We start from the raw sequence: 13812 nt of genomic DNA on the forward strand, positions 1-13812 counted from the left end.
AGAGCTTGAAATCTTGAATGGCGATGCAATGTGTATGGAGCATACGAGTTAATTTCAGCTAAATGATTGAGTTAGTTTAAACAGACTTCAAAACGACAAAAGGTGACGTCTTTGAATTCAATAATCTTTCAGGTTTTTAGAGTTAACTACAATAAAAATACAGTACTACTACTCGTAACAATAATAATAATAGTAATAATAATAATAATAATAATAATAATAATAATAATAATAATAATTAGAAATAATAATGAAGAAATAGAAATAAATCGCATTACAGGATTCTTTTCATCTCTATAAATTGTGTTGCGTATTCCAATAGCAAAGTGAAAAGGATATCATTTTATTCAAAATATTGCACTTGCAACCAAGACCTTAACGTCAATAAATATTAATATGCGGGCACGTCGTTTTAGATTTCAATATACGTTCAGTTGCCGGAGAAAACGCAATTTATTTCCCTTTGTAAGCTAATATCTCTTTCTCGGATTTTCAGAAGACATTAAATTCCTCAGCGATGAAGTCACGATAGCTTGCAGAACATCCGAGACATCTGATCCTCGAAGCTATGATTCAATTTCGCACACGTCTATTTTCACCGCGAGTTAAATTCCCTGAGCAAAATTGTATTCAGATCTGTAAACAGATTCTCTGGAATGCCATTACCAGGAAAATGGCTCTGACAGTATATATTTTTCAGATTTTAGCTGGTGTACTTCGTACTCTTAGCAGAAAAATATTCTGATTCAACCATTTATTCCATGCAAAACGTCAATATTTAAGCTGTTAGAGGAAAGAATTACCCCTGTATAATTTTAAGACCTGCACTATTAAAATCAAGTGGATGCCAGTCGGATGCACATTTCTTCTGGAGGCTTAACTTGAACGTGTGTGCCAGGTATTGGTACAACTTTTCATTTTTACTTAAAGATATATTTTAATAATCGTTAAATTTCCCTATCAACACTTTTCAACAATGTTGTGAGAAAGTAGTGAAATTATCAAAGAAGAATTACCATAAATAATGTATTATTTATTAATTTGTTTATTTAGTTGCCGTGCGTTACGATGTTGAATGACAGCACTGAACTTCGGTCTTACAGCTATCACTCATTTATTAACAAACAATTTTTATATATAGGGTAGAGGTTGGTAATATTGTGATACTAATATTATTATGATAGTTTTTTTTTTTTTTTTTTTTTTTTTTTTTTTTTTTTTTTTTTTTTTTTTTTTTTTTTTTACTGAGCGAGAGAAGGACCGGTTTTGTGCAGAAACTTGTCCACGAAGATTCCCTTAATACAGCGGTAACCAAAGCGGGTGTCGTGATTACATCGTGTACAAGGAGGTCCTGTACATTGCTGTGTTTTTCATTCACGTACTGAAGGCAAGCAGTGGCGGTATCATGTCGCTCTACAAACTCTGTCTGTACAAGCAGTAAGAGGTGGATTCGTAAAGAATGAGAAGGAGAACTTTTTTGTTGTTCTGTCGGACAAAATGTAATATGTTTACTTTGCTCAACGGTTCAATTAGGAGTATATAGAAAAATTAATTGCCACGCTGAATAATGTATTATAATTGTTATTGTTATTATTATTATTATTATTATTATTATTATTATTATTATTATTATTATTATTATTATTATTATTATTACTGACCACTAAATATGTGTTTCTATAATTCTTATGTATGTGCGTGAATATTCATATTTTTAGATCTTCTCCCTAGAATGATAAAATTATTAGGTTTTATCTCAATTTTAATCTCCTTAATCTTTAGATGAGGGTATATTTATTAGTTATTCATTTAATAATGATATTGTAGAAAAAATGATTCATTATTATGTGCCAACGAACTGTTAAACGCCAGGAATTGACATGTCTCGAATCACAACCAGAAAGAGAAAGACGAGATAAATAAATGTAAGGAAGTCAGCTACCTAATGGGGCTTGAAATATCTCGTATTCTAAAGCCTCAAAATTTCTCAAAAGAGTAATTATTAAAATAGCTTAAATAACTTGTCCATAAGAAGTTTTTAATTTTGAAAAACTACGAATTTCTCGACCAAGTATCGAGAAAAGAATTTAGAAAATTCCTGATTATAATGAAGAGGAAGGTTAAAAAAAAAAAAAGCAAGAAAGTCGTGTATTATTCACTGGCTCTTGATGACAGCAGTGACATTACTGATACAGCAAAGCTTGAGATTTTTATCCGCGGGATTGATCAAGATGTTAGTACAGGAACCACCACTGGTTGTAGTTTTCATGCCAACTACCTTTCCTTAGTCTCCTTACTTCATAGGCTGTCTGTCGCAAGGAATCACTGCAGTTCGAGTTTTGGTCACCGCTGCCTTAATACGTTGACGCAAGAAATCGATCTTGTTCTCGCTCAGTAAAATTCAAAAAAATTCTCAAAAAGAACTATCATTATAATATTATTAGTATCACAATATTAGCAACCTTTACCCTACGTGGATAAGCCTTCTTACAGAACAATGCATTATATTACATTGTAGAAACGCGTATAAACATAGCGCATACGATGATTCCCAAGTTATTCCGAGGTGGGACTGTGGCCAATTTTCATGTCAACGGGTGTACATATCACATATCAGCCAGAATCTCAGAGACAAACATTAATTACATAGTTGGGTTTTTTTCCAAGGTTTTCCACAAATGTAAAGCGAATGCCGGGCGATGTATGGCGAATCCTTGGCCTCAATTTGCCACATACCGACTCGCTATCACCAATTCGCCGCTAAATCGATGGTGTTTCGTTAAAGGGAGATAGTCATAAAAATGAGTTTTGAGATAAATGAAAATCAAACTCGGAACCTTATTGCAAATAATTTTTTACGCAAATAAAACACATACAATGCTAGCATTGTTTTGATTTTTGAACACTCACATGTAGAATTTAACTTGTGTATTCATTCACTCGAGGGACAAAACTCCATTTGCACAAAAAATGACGGCTCCCTTTACCCGAACACCATCGAAATAACCTAGTAGTTGATACAACATCGCTAAATAGGCATTTTCGTTCTCACTATTATTATTATTATTATTATTATTATTAATTATTATTTATCATAAATAATATTTTGTTTCAGCTTAAATACCATGAAAGCACACGACATACAAGAAAATTATGGACAACGTGGAACATTCCACCATCTGAAACTTCGAATCGGCACACACAATGCATTAAGCAATGAGATCCCGATGGATTGTATCAGTACCGACACAAAAGACCGATTCCCCCCCCCCTTCACCGTATCTCCCATTCTATCTCCGGACGGCAGTATTCTTGAGGAAATAACAGATCCTGTAAACTCACCAGATCGATTGGACGCATTTCTACTATAAACAGAAGTTTAGATACGCTATATGTCTATAACGAAAGATTGGCTTTCTATGACGTGCTTAAGTCTAAACACTCTAAAAACGGAAATCTTTCTATGACGCACTCTTTCTGCATAGACTTCTTTACCATTGCAGTGGCTGAATGATCAGTTCTTCGGTTTGACACACAGACGGTACAGTGGCACTTGTGGCGAACGACGTCGTAGTTGGAGTTTTTCTCGTTTTTTTTTTTTTTCCCCGTTTCCTCATATTTGGAGTGTGCAGAATGTCTGACTCAAGCCTTTCATAAATTGAACGTTTGAATGGAAAAAGAATAACATTCCAATTTTCATAGTTTGTGGAAAAACAAAATAAGCTAAGGGTTGTATTGGAAAGGTTCCTATCAGGCAATTGTAGAACTAGTCATTAAGGGTTCTATTGGAAAATTTTCTATTAGGCAATTGTAGAACTAGTCATTAAGAGTTCTATTGGAAAAGTTTCTATTAGGCAATTGTAGAACTAGTCATTAAGAGTTCTATTGGAAAAGTTCCTATTAGGCAATTGTAGAAATAGTCATTAAGGGCCGTATTCATAGACATTTTTAGCGCGGGCTTCCGGTGGATTATCAGCGTTTTTCGTATTTATAAACCAGTGTTAGCGATATGATATGATTTGAATTCTATACAAGTAGTCAGTAGATAGCCGGGGCTAGCTTAGTACGCTCGTAGCGCGTGCTGCGAAATGTCTATGAATAGCATCCTACGGGTTCTATTGGAAAAGTTCCTATTAGGCAATTGTACAACTAGTCATTAAAGGTTCTACTGCAAAGTTCCTATTAGGCAATTGTAGAACTAGTCATTAAGTGTTCTACTGGAAAAGTTCCTATTAGGCAATTGTAGAACTAGTCATTAAGTGTTCTACTGGAAAAGTTCCTATTAGGCAATTGTAGAACTAGTCATCAAAGGTTCTATTGGAAAAGTTCCAATTAGGCAATTGTAGAACTAATCATTAAGGGTTCTATTGGAAAAATTCCTATTAAGCAATTGTAGAACTAGTCATTAAGGGTTCTTTTGGAAAAGTTCCTATTAGTCAATTGTAGAACTAGTCATTAAGTGTTCACTCAAACAATCTCTAAGTCAAATACTTATTTGTTTAGTATTAATAATTAAATATGTTGGAATATTATCCTTTTGTCATGCAATGGTTTGACTATAATGTTTTTTGTGACATGAAATGTTTAATACTACAAAGAACACTTTAAAATAGTTTTACTCTATACAATGATGATCATAATATGAGTCTTTATTCATCGTTACCACTGGCTGCTGTATTTGAAGTTCGATACTTCACGATGTCTTCATAGAATGACTTGTACTCATCAGGTATGTTGTGCATGACTTTTGAGATGTCGTCTAACTTTTTGATATTGATTCCAAGTTTCCCATTTTATGCTGCAGTAGTGGGGATCTCCACATGATCTTGTGCCTTCAACCTGATTGTTCTAGGGTGCAAACCATCAATATACCCTGAAGCCTTGACACAACCTTTCATCTTCTGAGTAGATATAATTTCTCTGTACTCACTGATGAATATTAGGTTTTTTATTCTCAATATCTTTACATGTCTTCTTGAAATACAGTGGCCACCAATGTTTGAAGTTGAGTACCTGATAGTTTTGTTGTTAATTGTTTTGCACAGATTTTATTTTTCAATTTTTAACTAAAAATGACATCATTCTTACGCAATTATCAAAAAAATTGTTACAAATCATACGACTTTAGGAACTTGATTCTTTACAGTAAAATTATGCATCCTAATGTACAGTCTTAAAGAATTAATAAGAGTGGCGTGATTTGTAACAATTGAAGACCTCAGAACAATATGTGGGTTATCTACCAAATGTGGCATTTTCGGATTTTCAAACTATCTTACTATTTCCGCCTTATATAGAATCAGATCTTTCATTTGTTCTCTAATAAACTCATTTGTAGTATTAGAAACTGAAGTTCATGTAATATGCTGTTCCAAAAAATAAAGTGAATAGAAACTTTGTTTTTACTCTCCTGAAAAGTTGCCTTTTGGTTCATAACCCACTTGTGATAAAAGCGTAAGAAAATGTAATTTTGTAGGCCTACTTAAAATTTAAAAAAAAAAAAATCTGTACGAAGCAACTATGGAATTCACAACACTTTTTAACTTCAGAATACTAGCTAATTAAAGAAATTATACTCCTGAATACTTCATTATTTATCTGTAATATTCTTTTACCCTTAAATCACAAGAATAATTATATTTTACAAACAAATTCAAATTAGTGTAATTCTGAAAATAATGAGATTAGGACAAATTTTTATATGACATTTTTTGTTCAAAATTACTTCGGAAATAAGCTCCGTAAGGGATAGTAAATGCTCGTGAATCACTCTGTATAATTATGGAGAAAATGGAGGCCATTGGTTATACAAAGGGGCTATATAAAGGACGAGAGTTATACTAGCGCTATGGATCGAATTCCGGCGTAGCTCAGATGGTAAGAGCACTCAGTGCGCCAAGCTGAGGGTCCTGGGTTCGATTCCCGGTGCCGGAACGAATTTCCTCCATTAATAATAAGTATCTACGTGATGACTACATATATGTTTAAGAATATTCTCTCTCAAACGACGGTTCTTGTCTTGCCGGAGAAGCTGTGTCGGATTACCTATTTTGTAAGTTAAATAAAATATCGACTACCGGAGATCGAACGGAGTGAAGTGTGGATGATGCAGGGGACAAGACAACAGCTCCGCCAAGTGAAATCAATACTATCTAGGGATTACGTTCCCGGTCGTCCTCGGTTCTCGGTAAACAGAACGGAGTTATCAACTCACCCTCTCTCCGCGTTAAACAAAATTCCGCTCCGATATTCGAGTTACATCGATCCTAACTTCCCATTGACATTCGTTTTAACGCTCTGCTGTATGCATTTTTTTTTCAGCGCTGTCATTTGTCTCCTGTGGTTTTATTCCTGTGTTCTCATATTTCTTGTATAACGACCATCCTTCATCTCATACAAGTGCGAATGTTACTGAAATTATACAGCGACATCATTTTATTTTTACTTCAATTTTTATTGCACCTGAGTTTTTTAATGTACTTCACTCCCACCCCTTCTATGATGAAGTTCAACCGTCCTCCACACAGATCCAAGACCGCATATACAGTCATAGTAGCCTTACGGTCATGGTAAACAGTAAGTTCCAAAAATGTTCGCGTTTTCCAGTGACGAAAGAGCTTTCAATATTGAATCATTTTCGCACAGGTACTGTCGTCCATTTGCCTACGTCGTATCCCGGTTTCCCCCACAAGCTTCTATTCGCCAGCTAGTGGCTGGGCTGACTTAGCTCTTTTTTGAGAACACTAATTTCTGTTAGGAATTGGACGTCTGCGTAATATTATACAACTGTTTCAAATAACTTAAATAAAAGGGCCTCGTTAAGTAATTAACTGTCACGTGATTTCTTCCCTTTCTACGACCCTACGACATAACCACTTGGACGGACAGTAGATAGTATGTCTGAGTAATTTTATCTTTTCGGATCGGGCAGAAGTGAAGATTGAATTTACAGTACGTAAGGTACTCTTTTATAGAGTAGGTCCAGAATTATTTCAACATGAGTTACTAGTACGAAGGACGAAATTGGTAACTGGAATTACACACATTAGAACTGAAGCCTGTATCGAAATGAACGGCCACCATTTTAAAAAAATGTGTTTAAATATCCATATTATGATTATTTTTCAATTTAACTTCATTCTCTATATTGTATGCTAATGTGCTGTAGACAGTATAATATACACATGGACAGCTCAGTTCGTGAGTAAAAACATTCACTGTTAGTACTGTACTGTATTTTGATTAAACAAAAACCTATTGAAAATGATCAAACTCAAAATCGCGATATTTCCTAGTTTACGTAAATGGATGAACTACTTTTCTTCCCTCCTATACCTAGTAAATTGATTTGTTTGTATATTACGCCAGTATCATCGAACTCCAGTCGTGGAAGGGGGTAGCAAACGGCGTTGATCCAGAGGTATAGCCAAGTTAATATTAAAAATGTTAGTAAAAATAAAATGATGTGCCTGTATAATCGAGATTTTATAAAGGGAAAATTTTCAAAATCATAAAGTTGGTATTCACTACTGAAAAGTCGTACAACTAGAGGGGAGGGGTTCAGTATTGCAAAGTTAAACGACGAATACAAAATATTAAGAGGCATATGAACCACAAGTCGTATGAAACCAGCTTCTTAAAATGTATAAAACCTGCATTTCAGACGCCTTTTATTCAGGCTTTTGCAGGATACGTGTAAGACATGGTTTTCTGTGTCGTTGAATTTTTATCAATATTTCTGATAATTTCAAAGTAGGCCTACTACAATCAATGATTCAAGAATTAGGCCCTATGCATAGGAAGCTTGAAAATATGATTAAATATATATCAGTATGTCCAAATTAATGTTAAATGAATTATTCTGTTACAAAATATTTATGTCGAGTATGGAAGTTTGGAAGGAGTTAAAACCTGTAGTATACAGGATGAATCTTGAAGAAAGAAAATGATTTTGGGAGATATGATTAGTGTAGTACAATGTTCTAACATGAGAGGGGATATAAAGATACTATGAACTCGTCCTACTCCTTAGATAACCAGCAGTACGTGGAAAAGAAGCATTTAAACTAAAATAACCGAATCTGTTGAAAACCGGTCAAAGGCCTTATGGTCAGTTCATGTTTGCCGTGACTTTGTAGAACCGAAGCTCACTTTGCGTTTGTTCAATCTTTCCCCTTCTTTACATACGTTCGGTGCCTTTCTCCTTGGTTCCTCCTCACCCTGCGCCTTTAAGCTTTACCTGCATATGGATGCCAGAGACATATCTTGCGAAATTACGCACAGTAATGAGTATAGGTAATTTTTGTTCCTATTAATAAACAGTCACAAAAAAATATGCGTAAAATATATCAAACAAAATATACTAAAGAAAAAAAAGCATATGTTCAAAGTACCGACTAGTATTGTGCAATGTTCAAACATGAGGGAGGAAACGAAACGATTACAAACTTCGTTCTACTTCATATGAAAACAAATCGCAAGATATGTGTTCATATCCTTAAGCTGTTTAAAACAGTGTCCTGCAATGTTAGAACATGAGAGAGGCACCCAAACATTACAAACTTCGTCTTATTTTATATGAGAAACTGATCGCAAGATATGTGCTCAAATCCTTAAGTGGTTTAAAATAGTGTCCTGCAATGTTAGAATATCAGAGCGGTAACCAAAATTTTACAAAAATCCTTAAGCGGTTTAAAATAGTGTCCTGCAATGTTAAAATATCAGAGCGGTAAACAAAATTTTACAAACTTCGTCTTATTTCATATCACAAACTGATCGCAAGATACATGCTCAAATCCTTAAGTGGTTTAAAATAGTGTCCTACAATGTTAGAATATCAGAGCGGTAACCAAAATTTTACAAACTTCGTCTTATATCATATTACAAACAGATCGCAAGATACATGCTCATATCCTTAAGCGGTTTAAAATAGTGTCCTGCAATGTTAGAATATCAGAGCGGTAACCAAAATTTTACAAACTTCGTCTTATTTCATGTCACAAACTGATCGCAAGATACATGCTCAAATCCTTAAGTGGTTTAAAATAGTGTCCTACAATGTTAGAATATCAGAGCGGTAACCAAAATTTTACAAACTTCGTCTTATTTCATGTCACAAACTGATCGCAAGATACATGCTCAAATCCTTAAGTGGTTTAAAATAGTGTCCTGCAAAGTTAGAATATCAGAGCGGTAACCAAAATTTTACAAACTTCGTCTTATTTCATGTCACAAACTGATCGCAAGATACATGCTCAAATCCTTAAGTGGTTTAAAATAGTGTCCTACAATGTTAGAATATCAGAGCGGTAACCAAAATTTTACAAACTTCGTCTTATATCATATTACAAACAGATCGCAAGATACATGCTCAAATCCTTAAGCGGTTTAAAATAGTGTCCTGCAATGTTAGAATATCAGAGCGGTAACCAAAATTTTACAAACTTCGTCTTATATCATATTACAAACAGATCGCAAGATACATGCTCAAATCCTTAAGCGGTTTAAAATAGTGTCCTGCAATGTTAGAATATGAGAGCGGTAACCAAAAGTTTACAAACTTCGTCTTATTTCATGTCACAAACTGATCGCAAGATACATGCTCATATCCTTAAGCGGTTTAAAATAGTGTCCTGCAATGTTAGAATATGAGAGCGGTAACCAAAATTTTAAAAACTTCGTCTTATTTCATGTCACAAACTGATCGCAAGATACATGCTCAAATCCTTAAGCGGTTTAAAATAGTGTCCTGCAATGTTAGAATATCAGAGCGGTAACCAAAAGTTTACAAACTTCGTCTTATTTCATGTCACAAACTGATCGCAAGATACATGCTCATATCCTTAAGCGGTTTAAAATAGTGTCCTGCAATGTTAGAATATGAGAGCGGTAACCAAAATTTTAAAAACTTCGTCTTATTTCATGTCACAAACTGATCGCAAGATACATGCTCAAATCCTTAAGCGGTTTAAAATAGTGTCCTGCAATGTTAGAATATGAGAGCGGTAACCAAAATTTTACAAACTTCGTCTTATTTCATGTCACAAACTGATCGCAAGATACATGCTCAAATCCTTAAGCGGTTTAAAATAGTGTCCTGCAATGTTAGAATATCAGAGCGGTAACCAAAATTTTACAAACTTCGTCTTATTTCATATCACAAACTGATCGCAAGATACATGCTCAAATCCTTAAGCGGTTTAAAATAGTGTCCTGCAATGTTAGAATATCAGAGCGGTAACCAAAATTTTACAAACTTCGTCTTATTTCATATCACAAACTGATCGCAAGATACATGCTCAAATCCTTAAGCGGTTTAAAATAGTGTCCTGCAATGTTAGAATATCAGAGCGGTAACCAAAATTTTACAAACTTCGTCTTATTTCATATCACAAACTGATCGCAAGATACATGCTCAAATCCTTAAGCGGTTTAAAATAGTGTCCTGCAATGTTAGAATATGAGAGCGGTAACCAAAATTTTACAAACTTCGTCTTATTTCATGTCACAAACTGATCGCAAGATGTGTGCTAACATCCCTAAGCTGTTAAAACATGAAGAGGTGAGAATAGAGGACCGCGATTTTTTTATAACAAGGTGGAACAAACACGACAGGCCTTCTCCTGCAGTGCGAAAATCGAACTTTGCCATACCCGATCAGAACATAACCCCTGTAATGCACGACGCTAGTTTAAAGCATATGAAGGGATGGGAGAGGACAGCAAATATTTTCATAATATTGGCGAACAAACATGACAGACCTCTTCCTGCAAAGCGAACATCGGAAAATACAGAACTTCGTCATAGTCGGCAAAATGAACCGAACATAGTGTTTGTCATGCACAACGATAATGTATAGTATGAAAAGGAAATAATTTGTTTATTTTGACAGGCTAGATGGTATGTTATAATTATGTATAATATTATGACAATGAAAATATTTAACATGTTGGATAAGCCTATTATTACTTTATTAACAGAGTGGATTGTATAAGTTGTAATTATTTACGGTATGAAAATGAGATTTTTTCTACTTATTAACAAGTAGGGTACTGTACGTTTATTATGTGTATTACAAAAATGAAATAATCTTATTTATTCTCAGGTTGGATATTGCAAGCTACAACAAATTATATGTAGTACGAAAATGAACTCAAATATTTTATTTATTAACAGGTTAGATATTATTTGTTATAATGATATGTAGTATGAAAATGAAATCATTCCTTTTTATGGACTTATACAATATATTTCATACTATTATGTGTTCATGTTATAATACTTCAATCATCCGTATAGCCACGCATCTATTGCTATCGAGCAACTGTGATTTATTTGAATATTATGCGAAGAATGTAATTATAGCTACTTTTTGTAGGTAATTGGTGTAGCAAAAACAGTAATATATTTTTCAAAGAATGTGATGTACCTATACGTACATATATTTCTATCGATGTTTAATGATCATTTTATAATAAAAATTACCTGTCCTTACATCTTTATAAACTTCACAAGATTTGTTCTAAAATCCTTTCGCAGCTAAAAGCATGAAGGGTTGGGAGGGGAGGCTAGGAGGGGCCAGCATTCTAAAATCCTTGCGCAGCTAAAAGAATGAAGGGTTGGGAGGGGAGGTTACGAGAGGCCAGCGTTCTAAAATTCTTACGCAGATAAATGCATTAAGGGTTGGGAGGAGAGGCTAGGAGAGGCCAGCGAGCTTGAAGGGGAAGATTCGAGCGAGCTGGATAGATCTTCTGCTTCAAAGCAGACTTCGGTTCTTGTCAGCTCGACAGACTTGAACCGAACAAAGAGCTTGAAATGCACGACACTGATATGGATCATTCTATATAACAAAAAATTATACAAACATGGTACTTATTCTCAATAGGAATGACACTACAGCTGTGTCAACTTTCTAAAAGTGCATATAATGACAATGACTAAAAAATGTTAAACATTAACAGTTCCTCAAAAGTGAAGCTTAACCTTCAATATACTTTCCAAATCGTTTCCTGGGACTGTGACTTTTTTTTTCTGACTACAGCTCGCCAATATTTTATACGAGTAGCTGCATCCAAAATGTGTGCAATAAATTTTATTCGTCTCATGTTTTCCGTTTTATTTGCTAAACTTATGTTTTGAAGTAAGCCCACAAACCATAATGCAATGGGATGTAATATTGAAACAGTGTTTACCAAGAAAGAGGACCACCAAGGCCAATCCACATAATGGGTGGAAAATCGCTATCTGCGAGAATATACATAGATATGAAGTAAATAATCAAAAACGTCATCCAGTTGTTCATGCGTAGGTTTGTGAGACAATTGATCTTCGACGAAACAGTATTCAATTTGGTCTGGGAGCAGTAGAGACAGTCCAAACAAAGGTTCCAGAAGTCTTACGATTTCAGATTCCTTTGATTTAAAATTATTTGATAATCCCAATTTGAATCTTTCTTCACCATGACTGCTCGAGATGAAATCTGCAGCCCTTTATATTCATTTGGTGCCAAACGTACGCAATTATCTGGTGAACTTTCGTCTCAAAGTCAACGTATAGCCTATAATGTCTGGATTGGTGTTATTTGCAATTAAGGACTAAATTTCCTTATGTGCCTCATATTTTTGTCTGGGAGCAGAAAAAAATACCAATGGGGAAATACGAGTAGTTTTTCCATTTACACCATGAATTACAAATATTTGGTTAAACAGCTTATGGAAGCTCTTGAAGGTCCCATCTATAAATAAAGTTCTCGAATCTTTCAGAAAATTTAATTTGCCGAAAGTGAGCGGAATCAACACGGATGTTATTGTTCGGCGAACTTACCGAAAGCGGGAATCAACTCTTTCACTATTCGACCGCAGAGGGACGCAAAACGGCAGCAGCCATTTTTTTATTTGTGCTTTCCTTGTGTAGGGGCTTGCGTCATGATGATCACAACAGGGAATCCTAACACACATACAAAAATTCTCACAAGAGGGAGGACGGAACAGATCAGGCCTAATGAAGATGGATATGATGAATAACTACGTGTAGTTGTGTGGTTTCTGAAAACTGGTTTAGATCACTGTTGCACCAATTCCCGTATTGTTAATTACAAGCAATTATTGTGTAACATACGGGAGGGAGTTCACGATTTGAATAGCAACACACAAGCAGAGAAATATATTTCTGTTAACTCAGAATAACATTGACCCTTCTATGTTTGACTTCACTATTTATCTATAAAACTTGTTTACATTGTTTTACCTGTTTGCTCTATATTAGCAAAACGGCTGATTAATATTCATTTTTATACACGAGAATCTACTTACTTGGATTGAGTTAGCCTCTCGTTGGAAACAAACATAATGCGGGTTTACAACGCTCCTATAAGTTCGATAATTCTGTCTAATTCTGACAGTATGGCTCAGCACCTATTAATGAACTGGGATGATACTATGAGTGACTGGCTGATGATTTTTAGAGGAATGGATTTGGAAGGGATCAAAACACTTAAGACTTAACAGTAGCTCATTGACCGCTCTAAGTCAGTGGTTCTCAATAGAGATGAACAAAACTAACTGGCGCTCTCGCTCGCTGTGTTCGTGCATTTGCCTTTCGTGTCTCGACTCGTCATTCTCGTGCGCTTCGAGTCTCGCTCATCATTCTCGACATAGCATTTGGCCGGCGTGGAAAGATTTCGTAACTTTGAATAGCATACATCATTGAAATAAGTAACATTAATATTTAAATGAGACAAAACGACAAAACAGAACAGTATCTTAGTTATCAAAATGTTCTGGTTCTATTATAATGTATCATTTAATGATATAT

At 34.8% G+C, this 13812-nt stretch overlaps 1 protein-coding gene and 1 non-coding gene across 6 annotated transcripts in view; one reads left to right on the forward strand and one right to left on the reverse strand.

The window, feature by feature from the left end:
• The window catches only part of LOC138701339 (protein qui-1), a 1858863-nt gene that overhangs the window by 783948 nt on the left and 1061103 nt on the right, over positions 1-13812 (reverse strand). The window lies entirely within an intron of this gene.
• TRNAG-GCC (transfer RNA glycine (anticodon GCC)) lies at positions 5860-5934 on the forward strand. The gene has a single exon. It is a non-coding gene; the product is annotated as a tRNA-Gly (tRNA).

Source organism: Periplaneta americana, chromosome 6 (assembly GCF_040183065.1).
Source record: "Periplaneta americana isolate PAMFEO1 chromosome 6, P.americana_PAMFEO1_priV1, whole genome shotgun sequence".
Classification (NCBI taxonomy): Eukaryota; Metazoa; Arthropoda; class Insecta; order Blattodea; family Blattidae; genus Periplaneta; species Periplaneta americana.